At 40.7% G+C, this 24,085-nt stretch overlaps 1 protein-coding gene and 1 pseudogene across 2 annotated transcripts in view; one reads left to right on the forward strand and one right to left on the reverse strand.

Annotated features, from left to right (window-relative positions):
• LOC122740855 (deubiquitinase DESI2-like) overlaps positions 1–24,085 on the reverse strand; it is a 127,368-nt gene that overhangs the window by 37,363 nt on the left and 65,920 nt on the right. The gene's annotated exons all lie outside the window — the stretch shown is intronic.
• LOC122741810 overlaps positions 707–24,085 on the forward strand; it is a 36,741-nt pseudogene continuing 13,362 nt past the window's right edge.

Raw genomic sequence — 24,085 nt, forward strand, 5'->3', positions numbered from 1 at the left:
CCTCTGAGCCACGTGCTTTGTGCCTATCTCCCCATGAGAAGTCCAAGGATTTCTTTCATGGTTTCCCTACCCACCCCTTCCCTTCCCTTGCCCCTAAATAAACTACCACCTTATTCTAACTACTTTTGTGTGCAAGAGGGTGTAATTCTTTAAAGAGGAATTCCTAAGAACCCCAACCCCTAACCCAAACTGTACCCCATCTTCCCATTACATCATCAAGTTGATTAGGAAATTTTACTGATCAATCCCTTATAGATATACATTGCCTTACATTTTATAAAGAAAGCACTTTTCTCCTTTAAGGTAGGATTGTAAATATTATCATCTCCATTTCTATGGAAAAGGAAATTAAGTCCTTGAGAGGTTAGATGACTTTCCCAGGATCATCCACTTGTTTTCTGAGTTTGTTACTGGAGAGTATTTCCAAGAGGGTGAAGCCTGGGGATTGACATAGGGGATGGCTTTTGGAAACTGAACGCAGACCACTTTAAAGGCTACATGGGGATCTCGCCAGAGATGGATTGGCAAAGGGGGTTACAAATCCATGTTCCACAGTTTAGTAAAGTGTGCTGAAATGGGAAGCAGAGAAAAAGGAGCAATGGCTATTCTGTGTGAATAGGCTAAGGTGCCTACAAGTACTACAGATTCACCAAGTTCAATTAAAAGCGGCAAATCCTGCCTAATCAAGGGACAAATGTGGATGGGGATGGAGAGTGTGACAGATGGACCAGTTCCCCCACAGAGCTTCAAGGTGTTCACCTGCTCCAGCATTGACCCAGAAGCAGGCTTTCTACAAGGGTGGCTTGCAGAAGAAGAGAAGCACAGGGAGTACCAAGGGGTTGTGCCAGCTGGCAGATTCAGAAAACTGAAGGAGGTCCTGGGCAGGGAGTCTGGAAGCCAGACAGGTGTGGGCCTAAACTCACTAACCCCTCCCTGTTCTGATAGTCTCCAGGCAGAACATCAAAGCAAAGCATGGCAAAGGGAAGACTCAGATAATAGGGGAGGGAGGGTGGCTCACCCATAGCTCTTTTTTTTTTTTTTTAGTGAGGCAATTGGGGTTAAGTGACTTGCCCAGGGTCACACAGCTAGTAAGTGTTAAGTGTCTGAGGCCGGATTTGAACTCAGGTAATCCTGACTCCAGAGCCAGTGCTCTATCCACTGTGCCACTTAGCAGCCCCTCACCCATAGCTCTTAAAGAAAAAGAAATGGGCATGAGGCTGCAGCAGTCAACCTAAAATGCCAACCCTGCTAAGATGGAGCTTTCTATGGCCACATAGCACCGAGGGCAGAGACAGGAGAAATACTTAGTGGACTCTGAGAATTCTCCTGAGGCTGAAAATGCTGTATGGAGGGAGGTCAAAGTTGTTGTTGTTCAGTTGTGCCCAACTCTTCATGACCCCATTCAGGGTTTCCTTGGCAGAGATACTGAAGTGGCTTGCCATTTCCTTCTCCAGTTCATTTTACAGATGAGAAAACTGAGGCCCACAGAGGTAAGTGACTTATCCAGAGTCATACTGCTGGTGTCTGAGGCTAGATTTGAACTCAGGAAGATAAGTCTTCCTGACTCCAGGCCTGGCACTCTATCCATTGCATCACTTGGTTGTTCCTTAGGCAGTATGGTATATATAGTTTTTGGGGGGGTTTTGCAGGGCAATGGGGGTTAAGTGACTTGCCCAGGGTCACACAGCTAGTAAGTGTCAAGTGTCTGAGGCCGGATTTGAACTCAGGTACTCCTGAATCCAGGGCCGGTGCTTTATCCACTGCGCCACCTAGCCGCCCCCTATATAGTTTTAAAGAAAAGAAAAAATGGAGAAAAAAATTGTGCCAGGGGCTAACTAGCTGTGTGACCTCTGGCAAGTCACTTTCCCCTTCTGGACCTCAGTTTCCTCAATTGCAAAATGAACACTTGGACTAGATGACTATTTTGGTCCTACTCTAAATCCTATGTTCCCTATGAACTGGTCCAGTGGTGTCAGACTCAAAAAGAAATGGGTCCCTGCAAGATATATTACACCACTTAACATTACCTATGTTGTATTGTAGTTTTATTTATTTTTTTAAACACTTCCCAATTATATCACAATCATTGACAGACACCTTTAGAAGTTTTGCAGGTGAAGCTGTGAGTTTGAGACCTCTGATAGTCCATCATCTTTTATTTTGCAGTGGAGGAAACTGAGTCCCAGAAAGGCAAGTTACTTACTTGTATGAGAGGGTACAGAGCTGTACAGAGAGGGTCACACAGCTAGGAATATCCAAAAGCTAGATTTGAATTCAAGTCTTGCTCACTCCAAGTTCAATACTCTATCTACTATATCATCTTAATGCCTAATAAGCATTAAATTGAGAATTTGAACATTAATTTCCTGATTCCCGGACCAGTGAACTGTGCTAGCATTTAAAAAGGCCTGATTTCTTTATAAAAGACCACTTTAATCAAACCTGTTTAGAAGAACCACAAGGAGTTGAATAGCTCACCACCCTCTGTAGCCTTATGACTCTTTTCATTCATTTCCTAATCACCTCTGGGGCTGAAAACAACCAAATAACTGGCTCTGAAATAAGACCCTTGAAGTACCCTTGAGAAACACCTTCCCATCTAGAAAGGTAGGCCAAGATGTGTGTGTGTGTGTGTGTGTGTGTGAGAGAGAGAGAGAGAGAGAGAGAGACAGAGAGAGAGAGAGAAACAGACGCAGAAAGACAGAGATAGAAAGAAGAGAGAGAGGAGAAAGAGAAAAAAAAGAGAGAGGTAAGAGAGAGAAATACAGTTGGAGAGAGGGGGGAGGGAGGAAGAGAGAAACAGACAGGAAGAAGGGGAGAGGGAAAGGGAAAAGAGAGAGCTAATAGGGTAAGAGAACCCATTGAGCCATAATCTCAAATACCAAAGAAATCCCCCCAATGACACAAAGATTGTTCCAGGGGAAGTTTTCACTGCAGTGTCTACAGATCCAGGAAACCAGGTAGTGAAAAGCAGGTATTAACCTCTTGCTGGGAAAGACCCATGTCACGTTGATTTCAAAATAAAATAAGCAAGAGGAATGGATGCCCCCCTCAGAAGTCTCTAGGACTTCTGCAAATGGTATAGATGAACTTCCTCTCCCCCAGTAACAATCCACCTGGGCTCACAGAAATTCAGAGTTGGGAGTGACCTTGGATATCAACTAGTACAAGCAGTACCACGATAGGAATCCCCTTTACAACACTAGGGATGGGTAAGGGGAGGGAGAGGGAGAGAGAGAAAGTCATGCAGCCTCTTTTTGAAGACTTCTAGTGATAGGGAATTCATTCCTTTCACAAGGCAGCTCATGTCATTTTTGGACAGCTCTAACTTCTCCTGTCTCTGCCTAAAAATTGCCTTTCTGTCATTTTCACTCACTGCTCCTCATTCTTCCCTCTGAGGAAAAGCCGAGTAAGTCTAAGCCTTTCAAATACTTGAATACTGCTCTTATGATGCCCTAAGTCTTTTCTTCAGGCTAAACATACCCAGTTCAGTGGAGAGGATTTTTTTATTTTGTGTTTTGGTACAAGTACAGGTTGAATTACGTAAAAGGAAAGAGATACCGTGATTCTGAAATCCTAATATAACATGATTTCCAATCCCCTTTCCATCTTGGTTATTCTCCTCTCATTTTTAAATGACATTTTATTTTCTCTAATTACATGTAAAAACAAGTTTTAACATTCATTGTGGGTTTTTTAAAGTTTTGAGTTCCAAATTCTATCCCTCCCTCCCTCTCCTCGACCCTCCCCCCTCTCTGAAATGGTAACCAATCTACTATAGCTTATCCAAGTGCAAGCATGTAAAACATTTACATATTAGTCATTTGGTGAGGGAAAAACTTGAACAAAATAAGAAAAGGAAGGAAGGAAGGAAGGAAGGAAGGAAGGAAGGAAGGAAGGAAGGAAGGAAGGAAGGAAGGAAAGAAGGAAAGGGGGGGGGGAGTTGAAAGAAATTGAAAGAGAATAATAATGTGATCCATCCAGTCTGTATTCAGTTCTTTTTCTGGAGGTGGATAGCATTTTCATCGTGAGTTCTTTGGGATTGTCTTGGATCATTGTATTGCTGAGACTAGCTAAATCATTCACAATTCTTCATGATACACTGTTGATGTTACTGTGTATAATGTTCTCCTGGTTCTGCTCACTTCACTCTGTATCAATTCATGTAAGTCTTTCCAGGTTCTTCTGAAATCAGCCTGTTTATAATTTCTTATAGCACAATAATATTCCTTTACAATCAAATACTACAACTTGTTTCCAAATTGATAGGCATCCCCTTCATGTCCAACTCTTAGCCACTACAAAAATATCCTTTTCTCTTTTTAGAGCTTTGTTCAAGAAGAAGAAACAAGGGTCCATACTGTTTTGGGGATGGAGCCTGGCATCCATCTTCACCATATTTCCCTAAAATAAGAAAACCTGATGCCCCAGAATATTAAAAGACAAGGAGGAACTAATTGATGGGTTCAGTTCAGGTAGCTGTCATGAAACAACTCCTGCCTCATCAGACCCAATTTTGCCATAGATGGTCATGTCAAACTCCTCTCATTCTCCCTGAGACTCAGTTTCCCTATCTGTAAAATGAGGACAGAAAACTAAAATAACTATATCACAGTGTTTTTGTGAGGTTTAAATAACCAAATATATGTCAAGGATTTTTCAATCTTTAAAGCACCGTATGATTGTTAAAATTGTAAAGCTAGGGATGCAAGTGTCTGAGAGGTCAGAAAGTCAAGAAAAAGACACACTCACTAGTAAGAAGAGTTGAAAATCTTTGATCCCAGAACAAAAGACTCTTTATTCTCTTCCCAGTGTTATACAGCCCACTATATCTGGACAGCTCTTGACTCAGTTAATTGTCTCTAGAGAGAAGTCAGATGTGAAATCCTGCCCCATACTGAAGTCAGGACAAAAATGTAAGGATTGCCTCACACAGAGACCTACAGAGCATATGAGCTCAAGTGGAAAACAGGTTATGTTTCTGTATGCAAATGATGGGAGGTTCCTTCTGGTCCTCCAGAAGGAGAGAGAGGTTTTTCAACCAGGTGGCCAAATCCATACCAGATGAAGGGTTGGCAGCCCAAGTATTATCTGGTCCCTGTCCCACTCCCACCAATCCAATGAATAAATATCCCAAATCAGCCCAACCTAATGGGTCCCTGGATGCTTTTGGAGTGATAATAACTTAAGCACAGAAGTAGGGTGGCAGGTGCCTCTTTGGATCAATGGATAGAGCTGGGCACAAGGAGGAGAAGAATGGGAATAAAGGGGAATAGGTATAAAGAAAATGAATAATCAGCTTTGTTAATAAAATAATACTTGGCATTCAGATAGTACATGTCAATAGAGATCTTGGCAAGCGAATTCTGTCAACCTTAGGATGGATCCAGGAAGCCAGGTCTTAACCAATGTGAAATGGAGAATGTAAAATGAGTCTGCTAGTAGTTATCTGAATTATTCAAATTTATTGGCTAAAATATATTCTCTCTCTAGATTATGAAAAAGACTTGCTGTGCCAAGTTATTTTTTTCGGGCAGTAGCAAAGTTACCAAGTCACCCTTCCCCCTAAAAGGCTGCAAAATGATGTATCTGACTTAGATAGATGATAGATAGGTAGATAGATAGATCAATAGATAGATAGATAAATGATAGATATCCTTTTATGCTACTATTTACACAGAAGTATAATAAAATGTATGCAAGATTCAATTCAAGAAATATTTGTTCAGTACAGCTAGGTGTCCGAGTGGATAGAACACTGGATCTGGACTCAGGAAGACCTGACTTCAAATCCAGCTTCAGCCATTTACTAGCTCTGTGACCCTAATCTGTAAAATGGGGATAATAACAACATGTGCCTTCCGAGTTTGTTGTGAGGATAAAATGAAATAATGTTTGTTAAGTCCTTTGCAATAAAGAACTAAATAAATTATGCTATATAAATTGCTAACTTTTATTACTTTTTGTTGTTATTAATGGAAAAAGCTCTGGATTTGTAATCAGAGGACCCAGATTTCACTCCTAATTCTGCTGTTTACTAAACAATGTGACCATGAGCAAGTCCCCTTACCTCTTTAGGATTTAGTGTCTTCCTCTATAAAAGGAGGGAGTTGATTAGATCCCTGTGGTCTGTTGCAACTCTAAATTCTATGATGATGGGGGACAGATAGGTGGCACAGTGGATAAAGCACCAGCCCTGGATTCAGGAGGACCTGAGTTCAAATCCAGCCTCAGACACTTGACACTTACTAGCTGTGTGACCTTCAGTGTCCCACAAATAAATAGATGGATAGATAGATAGATAAATTCTATGATGATGCTCCTAAGGGTGAGTAGTCCTGACCTTTGGAAGCAGGATCTGTCAACATGCTTCCCATGCCAACACTCCTATAAAATTATCGCATAGCACCAATCTGTAGTTATTACCCATGCACCATTATTCAGCCTTTGGGAAAGGGGAGCTATTCTCTGGGGTGGGGGCAGATGGTAGTGAGAGATTGTCTGGATCTGTGATGTCATTGGTATAGGGAACTCCCAGTATGAAAACTTCATCCACTAATTCAATCTACCCATGCAAATCACATCAATTAATCAACCAGAAAGCAATTATTAAAAACTTTTCATGTGCCAGGCAATTTATTACATTCTGAGGATACAAAATCAAATATGTCACAGTCACTGCCCTCAAGGAGCTTACATTCTATTGGAGGAAATAACAATTACATCTCTGTAGAAGTTGAGCACATAAGGAGTGATCAGCCACTCATCTGCAGTTATGTGAAGGCTCTTATTGTTGCTGTTGTTCATCCTTCATTCCCAAAGATGACCAATGACATTGATACTTTGACTTGCACATGAATTGTATATAAGTGAGGCAGAATTGTGCAAAATCATTAATCTCATTCTCACTTCCAGAGTCATCGAAGTGCAGTGGCAAGACAAAAGTCAGGATGACTGGCAATGGCCCAGAATGCAGTGGGCCCATCTGTAGATCACATCAAGAAGAGCACTCTAAATCCCTTGCTAACAAACAACTCCAGGATTACCATATTAGAAAATGAAAGAGTTCTGAGGATTAGCTTTGTATCTAGGCAAGAAAGCTTAACTGCATTTACATAGCTACTAGTCCCAGTCTCTCTCCTGAGGCTCCTGTCCTCTTAGACATCACCAACTGCCTCTTGGAAATTTCCATCTGGATGTCCCATAGACATTTTAAACACATATCCAAAACAGAACTCATTATCTTTCTCCCCAAACATTTCCTTAATCCTACATTCTCAATTTCAGTTGAGAATGCATCATTCTTGAGTAAGCTCTCAGAACTCATGACACAATCACTCCAAAAAACCTCCAGATAATGCCATAGAACAATTCCTAGAGCAGCAGAACCCACAAAAGAACAGACTGAGATCATTTTCCAGCCAAAGATGGCTTAGAAGGTCAGAAGGAGGGGGCTGCTATACCAGAGTGGTAATGGAGCCCAACCAAACAGTCAGGCTAACACAGATCCAGGCCCAGGCAGGCCTCACCAGAGAAAGAGACTCCTGAAGCCCCTGAATCAGCTGCAACACCAGTGTCATCTGGAACTAAGCTCACAGTCTGGTGAAAGGGCTGAGTGATTGGCAGGGGGGAGATTACAGGGGTCTCTGCTGGCACTGAGGTGGAGCTTGGGTGTTTCACCCCTACTGGGAACCATAAGTAGGCTTGAGTGGCAGTGGCCCAGGGAGAGGAAGAGCACAACCTCATTGGAGCTGACAACCACAGCACACAAAGTTTTGCTGCCTAGTTAATTAGCAAGTTGGCCTGAGGTTATCTAGGGACCAGAGAATAAGCCATGCAAGTGAAGAACGTGCCACTCCTTAAACTATACCACCTGGGACCCCCTGAATCTTGGAACAGTATATCCTGGAAGTAGTGCCCCACTTTAAGAAGGAGTTAAAAGTCAAGTAAAAGACAGACAACATGATCATACAGTGAAAGGTGAGGACCATAAAAAGTTTCTTTAGTGACAAGGAAGATTGAGGTACACCCTCAGAAAAGGATAGCAACATCAAGGCTTCTACATCCAAAGTTTCCAAGAAAAATATGAATTGGTGTCAGGCCATAGAAGCACTCAAAAAGTACTTTGAAGATAAAGACAGACAGAGAGGTAGAGCGAAAAGCAAGAGAGGTAGAGGAAAAAATGGAAAGAGCAGGGGAAGCTATGGGCTTGGCCATAGGAGGAGTAGAGGGTGGGGTCTGGAGAGGAGGGGAGGGACCAGCACAATTTGAATCAGACTTGATTTTGAACTCAGGCCTGGATTCCTCTTCCCCCACTTTGCCTCCAGGTGCTAGGGAATTAAAAGCTTCTAGAGGGTGGGTCATTGCCTCCAGGCATGCAAAATTAGAGCAACAATTAGTGTTAGAATTGGGAAAAGCTGCAGGAATCTCTTCAGGTTTCTCTGAAAAAGCATGGTTGGGAGAGGGAGAGATATTTCCTTGTGTGAGTAAGTTGCTGGCTCTTTTAACAAAAAGAAAAAGAAAAATAGAAAATCCACAAAAACAAAGCATTAACATGATCTTATCTCCCATTTGTCTGGTTAAACAGACTAAAATCAAAAATAGGATAATTAGGGAGTTTAAAAGGTCCATTCGAAAAAATTTAAAGGAAAACACAGCCAGTACACCAGTACTTAGCAGTTAAAGGGAGAGGGAGGGGAAATTTCTTACCCAACTAGAAGATCAGAAGAAGACTGAAGGTTAGCTTTCCTCTTCGTGGTCAGCCATCTGTTAACGGCTAAAATTCTAGCTAGTCTGTCTAAAATATTTAATGAGTGGTCGCCAATAAATTATAAGCTTTAGCAAGAGTTAGACTTTTAAGCATTTATTAAGGAGAATAAGAATTTGGTAAAGAGAGAGAAAAAGGCCTAGATTCCTATCTATTAAAGGGAGAGCACATTTCTAGCTCCGCTCTCCACCAGAGTCCAGAGGAAAGAGCCCCAGAGTCAGCGCCAGTCTCTTCCTTCCTCCTCCCACTAGTCCGCGTCACTTCCTCCCGCCAAAGAAAAGGCTCCTGGTCTTGCCCTCAAAGACCTTCGCTTCATGGGCAGAACTCTTCTACAGTAAGTATCCAGCAGGTGGCATCATTCCAATCGTTACAATATCTTTAAGGTAAAATTGAGAGGTAAGAGGAATGCACTGGGGGAGGAGGAAGGGGAGAGGTAGAATGGGGTGAAATCCCACATGAAAGAAACAGGAAAGGGCTTATGGAGTAGGGGAATAGATGGGGGAAGAGCAGGGCAGTAAATGAACCTTACACTCATCAGAATAGACTCAAAGACCTTAATCTCATCAAAGTTGACTCAAAGAGGGAATATCTTGCACTGCTATTCTAGCCCTTCAGGAGGGTGGGAAGGGAGGTGGATGAGGGAAGGGTGAAAGAAGGGAGGGCAGATTGGGGAAGGGGGCAGTCAGAAGCAAACTCCCTTTGAGGAGGGATGGGGTAAAAGAAGATAGATAATGGAGTAAATATCATGGGGAAGGGAGTGGGATGGAGGGGAAAATTTAACAGCAGTATCTGTGAAAAAGAGAAAAGGGAAAAAATTGTGCAAAAAATGTTTATAGCAACTCTTTGTCGTGGCTAAGAATTTCAGATTGAGGGAATGCTCATCAGTTGGGGAATGACTAAACAAGCTGTAGTATATGATTGAAATGGAATATTATTGAGCAATAAGAAATGACAAGCAGGATGATTTCCGAATAACCTAGAAAGACTTATATGAACTGATGTATAGTGAAGTGATCAGAACCAGGAGAATATTGTGCACAGTGACAGCATTAGTGTTCTATGAGCAATTGTGAATGACAACTACTCTCAGCTATACAATGATCCAAGATAATCCCAAAGGATTAATGATAAAGCATACTATCCACCTCCAGAGAAAGAACTGATATTGAATGAACACAGCCTGAAGCATGCTACTTTGCATTATTTATTTTTACATGAGTCTTTTTATATAAAATTACTAAAATGGTAATGTTTTACATAATTGCATATGTATAATCTATATCTGATTGCTCACCACCTCAGGAACAGGGGAGGGAAGGGAGGGAGGGAATGAGAGAGAGATGGAATTTGGAACTTAAAACATAAATAAAGAAATAAACAAATGAATGGTTAAATAAATAAATGAATAGATAGATAAATAAATGGATGAATGAATAAACAAATAAATGAATGAATAAACAAATAGTTAAATGAATGAATATGTGAAAAAATAAATGAATGAATGAATAGATTAATAGATAAAGAAATGAATAAACAAAGAAATGAATGGATGGATAGATGAATAAATGGATAAATAAATGAGTGAATGAATGAGCAAATGAATGAATGAATGAATGAATGAATGAAAAAGAGAATGCACAATTCTCCTAGATACCCAGATTCACAACCTCAGGGTCATTTCCAGCTTTTCCCTTCCCTTCACCCCACCCCAACATCATATTAGTTACCAAGTAAAATGATCAGGTTGATTCTGCCTTTTAAAAATTTTTATCCTATTTACAATTAATTGATTTTGCCCTTTAACCTAGTCATGGTCCTTTGAACTTAGTTCAGAAACTCAGCTGGAATGTAATGAAATAAGTTTAGAAATCTAGTTCCACTACTAATCATTGTTCTATTCTTGCTTTGAGGAAATCTGTTATCCAGGGAGTCTGGTATACCACCAAGCTATCCTTCAAGAATGCCTGTTTTGCTCTCCAAAGAAGTCTGGTCCACTATCCTTAACCTTACCTGTGGACCCAAACAATGAACATTTTTAGTCACAGAAGGGAATAAGGGGGTTGTGGATAACCCCCCACTCCTAATTTCCAACCAATCATATTGTCCCCCATATCTCAGCTCTGTAACCAATCATATTGATTTCACCAGTCATGATGGCAATGTCTTATAACCAATTACAACTTGTTCCCTACCTACAAAGCCTTCTTCTTTTTCTATAGTCCCAAAAACTATAAAAAGGAGCTGTCCCCCTCACCTAGGGTCTTAGCTTTGCTGAGGAAGCTGAGATCCTATTTATTGGTAAATTCATGTTTTACTAATAAATTCACCATGCTCAGAACTCTGTGCCTTGGTTTACCTTATTTTGACTAACACAAGTTTTATCAATTCTGCTCCCTAAATACACCTTATATTCATTGTCTTTTCTCTTTTCATACAGCCTAGTTCAAGCCCTCTTCATTTATCACCTAGGTGACTGCAATAGCCTCCTAGTTAGTCTCTCTGCCTCTATTCTCCTTCTCCAAACCATCCTTCACACAATTTATGATACTGATATTTCTAAAGCAGAGGTCAGACCATGTCACTCAAGACACTCTAATGGTTCCCAGTGACATCTGGGATCAAAATACTAGGCATTTAAAGCACTTCTCAATCTGATTCCAACCCTACTATTTTAGGCTTACTGTACATTACTCTCCTTCAGGTAAACCATGTTCCAGCCATGTTCCAGGTATGTTCCATGTCCTACTTGCTGTACCTCATACACAGACATCCCCCATGCCATCAATCCATTCCTTTGCCTCCCCCTTATAGCATTCTTTAAGTTTTTATTCAGGTGCCACTTCCTTCAAGAGACTACATGTTCATATTGTTCATATACCTAGGTTCATATTGTGTTTCCCCTTCCCACTTCCTGGGGGAGAAAACAACTTTTTTTAAAAGAATATAAACTCCTTGAAGTTAGAGACTATTTTTGTACCCCTAATGACTAGCACAATATCTGGAAGAAATTATTTAATAAATGTCTGTCAAATGAATGCATATTATCTTAGAATTGCCTGGGACCCAGGGAGGTTAAGTAACTTGCCCACAAAGCAGAATTTGAACCCCAGGTTTCTTGACTCCAAGGCCATTTTTCTCTGCATTGTCTCTCTTTCTCTATCTATATATGCTAAAAGACTAGTTCAAAGGGATAGTGAAGTTAAAGCCAGTTACTGCCTTTGGGAGAGTGCATTAACCTCTCTGGACCTGAATCTGAGTCTGTAAAATAAGAGGTTTGACCTAGATAATTACTAAGGTTAAATGAGATATTTGTAAAGTGCTTAGCATAGTGCCTGCCGCATAGTAGTCCTTTAATAAATGCTTTTTCCCTCCCCTTTCTGCTACCCCATTCCACACTCCCATATAGCTCTCTGGCTGTTATAGTAGGAAAGAACCATAGGATTAAAGAAGGTTGAGGACAAGCCAGGAAATCTTTCCAACAGTTACTTCATTTAGAGCCTTGAATAATACAATACAAGATTTATTCGCCCTCCCCACCTGATCTTGCTTGGACAGGTCCTTATTGACCTTGTGGCCAGATGGCTGGCTTCTTTGGCACTGAACATGAGTTCAGTGTCTGGTTGTAGCCAGTATGAATGTAATAGTGAGATCAGAGGGCAACAAGCATCGATTGTAGGGAGGGTAGAATAGCATTGCCCTGCCAATCAACATGGCTTATATAGAACAATTCATGCAGTGTAGTATTGTTTAATCACACACACATCCACACAGTACTTCCTAGGATATCAGGAGACTTCAGACCCAGCTCCAGAATGTGATATGGCAGCTACAATGCTGGATGTAGCTTCAAACCTGCCTTTGAGACTTAACTGTGTGACCACGAGCAGGTCATTTAATATCTCTGAGCTTTAATAAGAACATTAGAGGCAACTGGGTGGTGCAGTGGATAGAGTTCTGCTCCGGGAGCCAGGAAGACATGAGTTCAAATGACCCCAGATACGAGCTGGACAAGTCACTTAACCTCAGTTTCCTCAATGGTAAAACAGGGACAATAACAGCACCCACTCCACAGGGTTGTAAGGATCAAATGATAATATTTGGTTAGCACAGTGCTTGGCTCTATATAAATGCCTATTCCCTTCCCTACTTTCCTTATCTATAAAATGAGGATATTATCACTTGTATTACCTACTTCTCAGGGCTGTTTTGAAAGATCCAAATGAAATAATGTGAGTAAAAGTCTTTGCCAGGCTCCACGAGGCTGGATACTATGGATGTGGAAAATTGCTCATACAGGGTATCCCAAAAGTATTAGTAGGTTAAAACTGCACAAAGACTTTTGGAACACCGTATTCTCTCAGACGCCTCTAATCTATTAATTACTTTTGCTGAACTACCCTTAACCCCATCACTGTGGTGGTGGTGGCGGTGGTGGTGGTGATGGTAGTTGTTGTTCTAAGGAATGGATCCCTGAAGAGGAAAGGAGAAGGGATGTATTTAGAAATTAAGGCGATATAAAAGCAAAAGTTATCAACAAAAAAATTGTTAAAACTCTATAAGGGCCAAGTTCCAGGGTGGAGCCAAGATGGTGGAGGAAAGGCAGTGAGCTCTCAAACTCAAGACACAATCACTCAAAAAAAACCTCCAGATAATGCCATAGGACAATTTCTAGAGCAGCAGAACCCACAAAAGAACAGGCTGAGATCATTTTCCAACCAAAGATGGCTTAGAAGGAGAGAAGGAGGGGGCAGCTAGATGGCGCAGTAGATAGAGCACCGGCCCTGGAGTCAGGAGTACCTGAGTTCAAATCCGGCCTTAGACACTTAACACTTACTGTGTGACCCTGGGCAAGTCACTTAACCCCAATTGCGTCACTAAAAAAAAAAAAAAAGAAGGAGAGAAGGAGGGAGCTGCTCTGCCAGGGCAGAAGTGGAGCCCAACCGCACGGTCACACTGACACAGATCCAGGCCCAGGCAGGCCTCACCAGAAAAGAAACTTCTGAAGCCCCTGAATCAGCTGCATCATCTAGAACTAAGCTCACAGTCTGGTGAAAGGGCTGAGTGATTGGCAGGGGGGAGATTACAGGGGTCTCTGCTGGCACTGAGGTGGAACTTGGGTGTTTCACCTCTACTGGGAACCATAAGTAGGCTTGAGTGGCAGTGGCCCAGGGAGAGGAAGAGCACAACCTCATTGGAGCTGACAACCACAGCACACAAAGTTTTGCTGCCTGGTTAATTAGCAAGTTGGCCTGAGGTTATCTAGGGACCAGAGAATAAGCCATGCAAGTGAAGAACGTGCCCCTCCTTAAACTATACCACCTGGGACCCCCTGAATCTTGGAACAGTATATCCTGGAAGTAGTGCCCCACTTTAAGAAGGAGTTAAAAGCCAAGTAAAAGACAGACAACATGATCATACAGTGAAAGGTGAGGACCATAAAAAGTTTCTTTAGTGACAAGGAAGATTGAGGTACACCTTCAAAAGAGGATAGCAACATCAGAGCTCCTACATCCAAAGCTTTCCAAGAAAAATATGAATTGGTCTCGGGCCATTGAAGCCCTCAAAAAGGACTTTGAAGATAAAGTCAGAGAAGTAGAGGAAAGAAATGGAAAGAGAAATGAGGGTGATGCAGGAAAAACATAAGAAAAAGGCAACAGCTTGAAAAGTCAAATGGAAAAGCTCTCTGATGAAAATAATTGTCTAAGAATTAGGACTGAACAAATGGAAGCTAGTGACTTTATGAGAAACCAAGACACAATAAAGCAAACCCAAATGAATTTTTAAAATAGAGGGTGGGCAGCTAGACGGCACAGTGGTTAAAGCCCCGGCCCTGGATTCAGGAGTACCTGAGTTCAAATCCAGACTCAGAAACTTGACACTTACTAGCTGTGTGACCCTGGGCAAGTCACTTAACCCCCATTGCCTAAAAAAAAAAAAAAATAGAGGGCAATGTGAAATATCTCCTTGGAAAAAAAAAAGCTGACCTGGAAAATAGATCCAGGAGAGATCATTTGAAAGTTATTGGACTACCTAAAAACCATGGTCAAGGAAAGAGCTTAGACATCATCTTCCAGGAAATTGTTAGGGATCATTGTCTTCAGATTCTAGAAGCATAAGATAAAATAGAAATTGAAAGAATCCACCAATCACCTCCTGAAAGAGATCCCAAAAGGAAAACTCCCAGGAATGTCATAGCCAAATTCCAGAGCTCCCAGGTCAAGGAGAAAATATTATTACAAGCAGCCAGAAAGAAACAATTCAAGTACTGTGGAGCCATGGTCAGGATAGCACAAGATCTAGCAGTTTCTACATCAAAGGATTGGAGGGCATGGAATATGATATTCCAGAGGGTAAAGGAATTGGAATTACAACCAAAAATCACCTACCAAGCAAAACTGAGTATAATCTTTCAGGGGGGAAAATGGGACTTCAGTGAAAAAGAAGACTTTCAGGTATTCATGAAGAAAAGACCTGAGCTGAATGGAAAATTTGACTTTCAAATACAAGACCCTAGAGAAGCATAAAAAGGTAAACAGGAAAAAGAAATTAAGAGGGATGCTGAGGGGCAGCTAGATGGCACAGTGGTTAAAGCACCGGCCCTGGATTCAGGAGTACCTGAGTTCAAATCCGGCCTCAGACACTTAACACTTACTAGCTGTGTGACCCTGGGCAAGTCACTTAACCCCCATTGCCCCGCAAAAAAAAAAAAAAAAAAAGAGGGATGCTAAAAGGTTAAACTGCTTACATTCCTATATGGGAAGATGATACATCTAACTCATAAGAACTTTCTCAGTATTAGGGCAGATGATAGAAATAAATTTAGACAGAGGGTACAGGTGGGAATTGATTATGAAGGGATGATATCTGCAAAGTATTTATTTTTTGTTTATCTCTCTTTGTGGGGTGGGTGGAGTTGGGTGGCATGCCTGGGGAGGAGAGTGGGTGAGTGTTTTGTGACTGGGGCCAGATTTGGGCTGGGGTCCCCCTGAGTTCAGGTTGGTTGCTTTGTCCACTGTGTCACTTAGCTGCCTCGTGATGATATCTTTAAGGTAAAATTGAGTGGTGAGAGGAATGCACTGGGGGAGGAGGAAGGGGAGAGGTAGAATGGGGTGAAATCCCACATGAAAGAAACAGGAAAGGGCATACAGAGTGGCAGGAGAGATGGGAGAGGAGCAGGGCAATAAATTAACTTTACACATAGGGCAGCGAGGTGGTGCAGTAGGTAGAGCACTGGCCCTGGAGTCAGGAGGACCTGAGTTCAAATCTGGCCTCAGACACTTAACACTTACTAGCTGTGTGACCCTGGTCAAGTCACTTAACTCCAATTGCCTCAACAACAACAACAAAAAATTAACTTTACACTCATCAGAATAAGATCAAAGACCTTAATCTCATCAGAGTTGTTTTAAGGAGGGATTAATACACACATACACACACCCAACTGGGTGGAGTAATCCATTTAAGATGGGCAGTAGATGAGCCTAACACTCATCAGAATTGGCTCAAAGACCTTAATCTCATCAGAATTGACTCAAGGAGGGAATAACATACACACTCAGTTGTGTGGAGTAATCTAACTAACCCTGCAGGAAAATAGCAAGGGAAGGGGATAAAAAGGGAGGGGCGGGGGGGCGGCTAGATAGCACAGTGGATAAAGCACCGGCCCTGGATTCAGGAGTACCTGAGTTCAAATCCGGCCTCGGACACTTGACACTTACTAGCTGTGTGACCCTGGGCAAGTCACTTAACCCCCATTGCCCCGCAAAAAAAAAAAAAAAAAAAAGGGAGGGGCAAAAGAAGGGAGGGCAGATTGGAGGAGGGGGCAGCCAGAAGCAAATCCTTTTTGAGGAGGGATAAAGTGAAAGAAGATAGATAATAGAGTAAATATCATGAGGAAGGGAATAGGATAGAGGGAAACAGTTAACAATAGTTATTGTGAAAAAGAGAAAGTGGGAAAAATTATATAAAAAATATTTATAGCAACTCTTTGTGGTGGCTAAGAATTGGAAATCAAAGGAATGTCCATCAATTGGGGAATGACTGATCAAGCAGTAGTATATGATTGTAATAGAAAATTATTGTGCTATAAGAAATGACAAACAGGATGATTTCAGAAAAACCTGGAAAGACTCATATGAACTGATGTATAGTGAAGTGAGCAGAACCGGGAGGACATTGTACACAGTGACAGCAGTATGGTTCTATGAGCAATTGTGAATTACTTGACTACTCTCAGCAATGCAATGATCCAAAGGGCTAAAGATGAAGCATACTATCCACACCCAGAGAAAAAGCTGATGTTGATTGAACACAGACTAAAAAAAAAAAAAAGAGTACTTATGGATTGTACATATATAACCTATATCAGATTAGTTGCTATCTTGAGGGGGGAAGGGAGGGAGGGAGAAAAATTTGGAACTCTAAATGTTATGAAAATGAATGTTGAAAACTACCTTTACATGTAACTGGAAAAAATAAAATAAATGTTTGTTACAAGACTGGAAAAAAAAAGAGAGAGAGAGAGAAAAAAACTCTATAAGGGTCAGCTCTAAGTTATGTGTCCTTGGGAAAGCTCTTAATTTTTTAATGCCTGAATTTATTAAGTATATATACATTTACAAATGTAAAATGGGACCAATACTACTCAAATTACTTATCTCATAGGATTGTTATAAGGATTGAATTATTTAATGTATGTAAGGTGCTTTACAGCCAAAAAGTGCTATAGAAAAATGTGAGTTGTTTTACTTAATTCAATAATGTTAAAAGATCCGTAATTTCTTCAGTGTGAATACTCTTTTCCATTCATGCAAATTGCAGCTCTTTCATATCATCTTTTCCTGTGAGACATTTCCATGCTTAAATCATAGGATTTAATTGTACAATAATCAACTCTGAATGACTTAGCTATTCTCAGCAACACAATGATCCAAGACAATTCTGAAGGGCTTGTGATGAAAAATGCTATCCGCCTCCAAGGGAAAAATGGATGGAATCTGAATGCAGATCAAACCATGCTATTTTTCTACTTCCTTTACTTTTTTTCATGTTTTTCCCTTGGCCTGTGTTTTCTTTTACAACTTGCCTAATATGGAAATGTTTTGAATGATTACACATGTATAACATATATCAAATTGTTAACTGTCTTGGGTGGGGGAGGATAAAGAGGGAGAGAATTTGGAATTCAACAGTTTCAAAAAATGAATGTTAAAATTTGTTTTTACATGTAATTGGGAATAAAAAATAAATTTTTTTTTTAAAGATCATAGGCTTTGAAGCTGGAAGGAGCCATAGAAATCATCTAATCCAATTCCCTATTTTTTTTTTGTGGGTCAATGGGGTTAAGTGACTTGCCCAGGGTCACACAGCTAGTAAGTGTCAACCAGGATTGAATACTTAGCTGGGTCTATTATCTCATTAGTTCAGGTACCAAGTGTTTGTATATAATTCCACTAGTTCAGATCAATTACACACACACACACACACACACACACACACACACACACACATGCACATACATGCACACGCTTCTTCATTCTGTGGGATTTTTCTTCATGTCTTTCCCTAAACCAGTCAGAGAGAATCCATCCAACACAACTGGAGTCTTTCCTAGCTTCTTTTAGTATCAGCAGGTTACCAGAGTAGTATTTGGAAACTATATAGAGGCAGTTTCCTGGCGCAGTGGTTAAGGCACTGGGCTAGGAGTCAGGGAGACCTGAGTTCAAATCCTGCCTCAGAATTTACTAGCTCTGTGACCCTGGCAAGTTACTGAACCTCATTTTCCCCCACCTATAAAATGAGAATAATAATTGCACCTACCTCCCAGGTTTGGAAGATCAAATAAGAATATTTATAAAGTTCTTTGCAAACCTTAAAATGCTATATAAATGCCAGCTATTATTATTTTTGATTCTTGCAAGGTAGAAGCTATTATGATCCTGATTTTACAGTTGAGGAAACAAGATTTAAGAGATTAAGTGAGGGGCAGCTAGGTGGTACAGTGGATAGAACACCAGCCCTGGAGTCAGGAGTACCTAAGTTCAAATCCAGCCTCAGACACTTAACACTTACTAGCTGTGTGACCCTGGGCATGTCACTTAACCCCAATTGCCTCACTAAAATAAAAAAATTTTTTAAAAAAAGAGAGAGAGAGATTAAGTGATTTGCCCAAGGCCACACAACTAGCTAGTAAGTAAGTGTCTGAGGCTAGATTTGAATTCTGGTCTTCCTGACTCCCAGTCTAGTGCTTTATCCACTGCACCACCTAGCTGCCTGAGAAAGCCTCTTGACCAACACGTTTATTTTACACGTGAGGAAATTGAAGCTTTAGAGAAATAAAATTAATTCCCCAGGCTTATACAGCTACCTAGTGGCAAAACCAGAAGGAGAATCCAGGTCTCCTGATTCCCATCACATTGCTCTTTCCATTAGACCACATTACCTCTCTCTAAACTCCAAAGCGAAATCTAAGCCAACCAAAATCCCCAAAGAGTTACTGTGTATTTCTTGGGTTTCCGAAAGCTGCAAAGACATTTTGCTAAAGATCTGGTATGTGACATAATAAAAAGACTGGCAGAAGTGATGATTCCTTTAAGCAACTGAAATGCACTCTGGATGATCTTATTTATGTACACCCTTTCCCTCTTTCCCTTGTTACCATTCAGTCCAAGCCCTCCCCATCTGATGACTGAATGACTATAGGCAAAACTCAAAGATATTGAGGGTTCAGTTATAGACCATCACAGTAAAGCAAGTATCATAATATAGTGAGTCACATGAATTTTTTGGTTTCTTAGTGCATGTTTCCACTATACTGTAGTCTATTAAGTATGTGATAGTGTTATATCAAAAACAAAACAAAACAAAACCACCAATGTGCATACCTTAATTTAAAAATACTTTATTGCTAAAAAAATTACTAACCATCAGCCTTTAGTGAGTCCTAATCTTTTTGTTGGTGGAGAGTCTTGCCTTGATGTTGATAAGACAGCAGTGATGTTTGCCCCATTGATTGATTCTTTCTTTCACTTGAATATTCAGAGGCCATTGTAGGGTTACTAATTGACCTAATTTCAATATCATTGTGTCTCAGGGAGTAGGGAGGCCCCAGGAGAGTGAGAGTGAGAGAGGCAGAGAACATATTTTTCAATTAAGTTTGCCATCTTATATGGGCATGGTTTGTGGTGCCCCAAAACAATTACAATAGTAACACCAAAGAACATTTACCATAGATCACCAAAACAAATATAATAATGAAAAAGTTTGAAATGTTGTGAGGATTACCAAAATGTGACACAGAGGGGGCAGCTAGGTGGCGCAGTAGATAGAGCACGGGCCTGGAGTCAGGAGTATCTGAGTTCAAATCCAGCCTCAAGACACTTGACACTTACTAGCTGTGTTGACCCTGGGCAAGTCACTTACCCCAATTGCCTCACTAAAAAAAAAAAAGAGACACAGAGACACAATTTGAACACATGCTGTTGGGAAAAATGGTGTTGATAGATTTGCTTGACACAGGGTTACCACTAACCTTCATTTATAAAAAATGCAGTATCTATGAAGCACAATAAAATGTGGCATGTGTACACAGTAGCAACTTCCTAATTGTTTTTCTTGCCTCCACTTTGTTGTTGCCATTGCTGATCAGTCATGTCTGTCTCTTCATGACCCCATTTTGGGGTCCTTCTTGCAAAGATAATGAAATGCTTGCCATTTCTTTCTCCACCTCATTTTTACAGAAGAAACAGAGGCAAATAGGGCTAAATTACTTTCCCAGGGTCACACAGCTAGCAGTATCTGAGGGCCAGATTTGAACTCATGAAGATAGCCTTCCTGATACCAAGTCCAGAGCTCAATCCACTGCACCACATAACACTCCTATCAAGACTCAATTTCCCCCAAATCATAAGATCATAGATTTAGAGACAAAAGGGACCTTATAACCATCAAGTCAACCATCTCATTTTACAGATGAGGAAATCAAGGTTAGAAAGGGTTAAGTGATTTGTCAATGGCCAAACAAGCTAATATCTAAGGTAGGATTTGAACTCAGGTCTTTCCAACTCCATGACCATTACTCCTATCCACAGAGCCACCTAACTGCCTTAACCTCTCATCAAATTAACTCTCCTAATTGTTTATCAAATTTTAGGTGGCATGAAATTGGACACTCTCAGCTGGAATCTCAACAGACCAGAATAATGAATTGAATCCAACAAGTTGAAATTTAATAAGGACAAATACAAATTCCTGAAATTAGGTTTACAAAAGATCAATAGCACAATGTGTAGGTAGGGAGTGGTATGGATGGTAAAGCCTGTGACACAGACACAGGGAGTGGTAGGAGACCTCAAACTCAATATGAGTCAGCAAAGTAAGTGCCACAGAGAAAGCAATGAAATTTAGGCTGCCTATACAGAGGGAAGTGAGCAGGAATAGTAATGGGGCCTTAAAAGCATGCCTATAAGAATGCTTAAAAGAATTGGGGATATTTAACTTGAAGAGGAGAAGACTTAATGGAGGATAGAATACATTTTGTTAGGTATTCAAAGGACTGCCAAGTGAAAGAAGAGTTAGACATTCTGTGGCTACTAAAGAGAGAACTGGGAAGGTTATAGAGAAAGATATTACAGTTTAATATGAGAAAAAAACTTGTTAATAATTAGTTATCCTAAAATGACTGAACTGACCCATCACTGAGGTGTTCAGAAGGAGGCTGGTTGAATATTTGATAGGATAGCAAAAGAGACTCAGGTTGGGGGTTGAACTAAGTTATGTAATTTCTTCTAATGCTAAAATTCCACAAGGAAGGGATTCTAATCCCACCTCTGACACTTGCTTTTATGTCAATGGACAAATCACTTCACCTTTCTAAGTCCAAGTATGCTCATCTGTAAAATGGGGTACTAGCACCTACCACTGGCATGTTATAAGAATAAATCGAGACAATTTATGTGTAAAGGGAAGAGATTTGGTTCCCTCCTCCAACTAACTTAATTGATACCAAAGGATGTACTTAAAAGTGATGAGGTTTCAATGTATTAAAAAGGTATTAATACTCTAGTATTCCTTCCCGACATACAAATACCTCTTCAACTGTGTCATTGGCTGAGCAAAAATGTGCCATGGAGACAAGACATGAAGACAAAGTTCAGCAGTTGAGGAATTTAGGTGAGTCCAGCCTAGGAGCCAGAAGTCAGGAAGAACCCAGCTCTTTCAATTCTAGTGGGAAGGGAAGGCATGTTCTCTGTCCTCCCTCCCCCTATTGCCACTTGATCAGAAGAAGACACTCCATTTAGCACTTGAGAGTTAGAGAGAGTTTGAGGAACAGTTGAGGGATTTGACAGGCAGGGACATAGAGAGTCAATCAATTAGTGTGGAAAGAGTTTTAAGGAAGATGGCTTTTGGCAATAAGAAGAGAGCCACCTATGGATTCAAGAGAGAACAAATGGAGAGTTGAGGGCAGCTAGGTGGCGCAGTGGATAAGGCACCAGCCCTGGATTCAGGAGACCTGAGTTCAAATCCGGCCTCAGACACTTGACACTTACCAGCTATGTGACTGTGGGCAAGTCACTTAACTCTCATTGCCCCACCCAAAAAAAAAAAAATAGAGATAGTTGAGCTACAGAGAAGACTCCCTGAAGAGAGGAAGGAATACCTTACTGTTTCCATAGATGCTATGTATTTGTGGGGAAACAGGTCAGACATTTATGGAGAATATTTTGTAACTACTGTTCTTACTATAATATCTTAAGAAAAGCTTTTGTGAAGAGCTAATTGTATCTGCTGGCTAACTGGCAATGGGAAGCACAATAGGGGTAGGTCTTTCTGTGTCAGCAAGTAGACACAAGTGATTCTAGAAAGGCATTTATTAAGATATCATAGTAAGAACAGTAGCTACAAAAACATTACTATCCTTGAAATCTAGGATACAGTCTCTCATGAATATATGCATTGTCCATGGTAAGAGTAAGCACAAGTAAGATGGTAGTTAGAGTCAAATGTGGATAATGCATGTGGCCAAGGCTACTTACTTCTCTGGTGGTGCTCTGTCTCAAAGTCCTTTCTCTCCTTTGGAAGCTTTGTGAGTACAAGGCTACTCCAGAGTGAATCATTACTATTGTGTAGGTTGCTTACCTGACTCCTAAGGTCTGCTTTTCTCCACAGTTCAACTCTTCATTAGCTCTTCCCTTCCCTTCTTTGTAGTCAGTGACCCTGATCCCTGAAGCTGCTATTGGCCTCAAGTAACTCTCCCTGTATCTATGTGTAATAGTGATTCAGAAAATATGTGGACTGACTACCCTGTGAGGAAGCTAAATTGCTAAAGACACTATGAGTTGTAATACATCCCAGTCTGAAAGAGTTGAAGCTATCTTGGTGAAGAAACTAAAGGACAGAGTGGCAGCAGATTCTAAAAAGTTTTCTGTAAGAGAGAGAGAGAGACAGAGAGACAGAGAATAGAGCTGTATTGAACAACAGCAGCAGATGATGGAAACGTTTTCCATGAGATTGACTCTAAACTTTATGGTATCTATAACTTCTTCCTTCTCCAATCTCACCACTCAGCTTATAAGAGAGCTCAGCAGGGAATGGAAAGAAACTATGCCTAATCAGAGAAGCCATTGATGATAAATCACCCATCTCCCCATTTCCCTCTTTTTTGTTTTATCACTGCCTATACATGGTCAGCCATGTTTCTTTGCTCATTTAAATTTTGCTGATTGTTTGATGCTCATCTAGACAAAGGCAGAATAATTTTATTGCATCCTACATTGTTGTCTTTGCTATAAAACGTGCTTAAGGGAATAAAGCCAGTAAATAATTAGCTACATGAAATTTAACCAAGTGGAAAGGTGTGTTTCCACCCTAGTGATCAAAGGGATTATTTAGATAACCCTTAGGGGTTTAGGGTTTTTTATGGATATTACTAATAATCTGTATTTTTAAGCTGTCTAACTTTGCAGAGAAAAAATCCACATGGAACCAGAATGCTTGCTAAAACTAAAACTCTCCTGAGCTAGTCTCTCTACCTCCCAGCTGATAGGTCCTTCTGAACAAGGGAGCCTTCAAGTTTTCTAGTTAGTGTGGATACCAGGGGGGGGAAAGGAAGGGAAAGTAGAAGCAGGGAATGACATAACATGGGTTTCCCTAGTGGGGGACTAGTGGAGACAGGAATGAACAAGAATCAACTCCATCCACTTCCCCAAAGGGAGAGGGAGAAAGTGCTTTTCAGCCAAATTTTCCTCCATTGTGACATCTACACATATGTCAGTCTAAGAAAGTATGTTAATCTAGCCAATGGCAGTTGGGAAGTGAGGG

This window comes from Dromiciops gliroides, chromosome 2 (assembly GCF_019393635.1).
Source record: "Dromiciops gliroides isolate mDroGli1 chromosome 2, mDroGli1.pri, whole genome shotgun sequence".
NCBI classification, from domain to species: domain Eukaryota; kingdom Metazoa; phylum Chordata; class Mammalia; order Microbiotheria; family Microbiotheriidae; genus Dromiciops; species Dromiciops gliroides.